This window comes from Mus pahari, chromosome 15 (genome assembly GCF_900095145.1).
Source record: "Mus pahari chromosome 15, PAHARI_EIJ_v1.1, whole genome shotgun sequence".
Taxonomy (NCBI): Eukaryota; Metazoa; Chordata; class Mammalia; order Rodentia; family Muridae; genus Mus; species Mus pahari.
Window position 1 is genome coordinate 47,136,443 of NC_034604.1, and position 2,322 is coordinate 47,138,764.

Here is a 2,322-nt window from a genome sequence, read left to right on the forward strand (position 1 = left end):
TCTGTCACTAACTCTTTTGGGTTGTTGCAATCATGAATGCCAGGCAGCCCTCTCTCCAGGCCTCACCGTGTCCATGAGCCTACATTCCCAGAAATGTCCCTGTGTCGACTGACTCACTTGGTCATGGCAAGTCTTCAATCACATGTAGAAGGGTTCAAGAGGAATCAATTCTAGAAGCCGAAAATAATAAAAAGAAGTATTGAGTAGCTCTATAAGTGTAAGAATTGGCACTCGGTCTTTTAGCCATAAAAAGAACTAAAATATATATTTCCCTCATAAAGCCATGTTTTCTTGATATATATGCGGTTCTGTGATGTGAAAACCACTTTAAAGCTAATAAGTGGCTAATATTCCCTGTGACCCATGAAGTAGACAATCATGGAAGCCAAACTTTTGGAGGTTATGCATCCCTCTTTGGGTGTATTTATAATAATGCAGTGTTTTAAGGCATCTCTTTGAGGCAGTCAGCTGTTATTGAGGGATTCATAGCCAACATTAGTGCTGTCCACCAGTATAGGCGTTGCTGAGTGGCTTTTGCACTGCACATCTAACATCTAGTTTAGGCTGCCATCTCCTCCCTCCATCCCCCACAGAGACCTAGCTGTGGGGTTTACCTGGTTCATTGCCAAGTTAGCGTTTGATATCTAATATGGCTTACTAGCAGAGCTCACCATACTTTCTCTTTTTTTCCAATTTTTATTAGGTATTCACTTCATTTACATTTTAAATGCTATCCCCAAAGTCCCCTATACCCTCCCCCCACCCCACTCCCCTACCCACCCACTTCCACTTCTTGGTCCTGGTGTTCCCCTGTACTGGGGCATATAAAGTTTGCAAGACCAAGGGACCTCTCTTGCCAATGATGGCAGACTAGGCCATCTTCTGCTACATATGCAGCTAGAGACACGAGCTCTAGGGGTGCTGGTTAGTTCATATTGTTGTTCCACCTATAGGGTTGCAGACCCCTTCAGCTCCTTGGGTACTTTCTCTAGCTCCTCTATTGGGGGCCCTGTGTTCCATCCGATAGCTGACTAGCTCACCATACTTTCTGAGCAAATGTGTTTGGGGGGGGGGGGAACTTTAGATTTATACAAGGGTTGAGACATGTGACTCATATAAACTGTAATAAGAGAATTGTTGCTTAAACCTGGGTTTGCTTTGAAGCCTCGTTGTTCTGTTCTTGGGAAGCCATTAAGCAAAATGCCCTGAAGGAGAGGAGAAATTGCATTGAGCAATAAAACGTCAACAAACTAGGGGATTTGAAGATCACACACTTTCATCTAAACATGCCCTTCTCGCCTTTCACTTGGCAGGAGTTTGGTTTTTGAAAAGTAATAAACTCTAGCACTCTGGTTGACCTGGGATATGTTTAAGAAATCAAATCCTCAAGTCAGAAGTAATATGCCCTTGTACACGGATGCCCCACCTTAGGAAAACCATAGGATGAGAAACGTAAACAAAGGAAGACAGAAACATGCGTCCCAATAGTCCAGACCTACCTCAGGTTTTTGTGATGAGGGTATACACCACACACCAAACCCCCAGGACAGGAGGAGCAAATCTAAATCTGTTTAAACAGATGTCCAGTACTGGCTATCTCAGAAAGAGCAAGTACGTACGATCTTGGTGCACAACCAAGATAGTCATGCTCAAGTTTGCCTGGGACCTTCATAAACCTAGAACAGACAGTGTTTAGTCTCATATGAAGTTTGTAGTCAAGAAGAGCTTCCCATAGCCAAGGAAATTCTCAAGCAGCTCACGTTCTTTACTTATGTTACTTAGGACTAATAAAAGATACCCAAATTAAAAGCTCGTAGCATTTCATCTTCCACCCTTGACTCTCATCCCCTGCTATCGGGGACAAGCATTTCAAGTCAGACTTCCCATAACTTCTCTCAGCCCTTGGTTCTCTGTTCTTTTATCAGCCTGGTTCACTTTATGATGTAGATTATCTTTCTGAACAAGAAAGGATCTCTGTTTACAGCACAGAATTAGGAATTTAATCTGGTAATTGGAGAGTTCTTCTTTGGCTGGGGAGAGGGAAAAAATAGATAAACATTTTTGTATTAATGGCTTGATCTGAACGTGTATGTTTAACAGTCAAGGCAGACTACTATCAAAAGTGGGGTTGGAGAGATGCCTCAGAGGTTAAAAGCATTTGTTGCTCTTGCAGAAGACCTGGGCTCAGTTCTCAGGCCCCACATATTGGCTCACAAATGTCTGTGACTCTAATTCTGAGAATAGGTTTTTCTATTCTGACTTCAGTGGGCATTAGGCATGGTGTGCGTACATACATGCAAAATGTTCATTCACATAAATGAA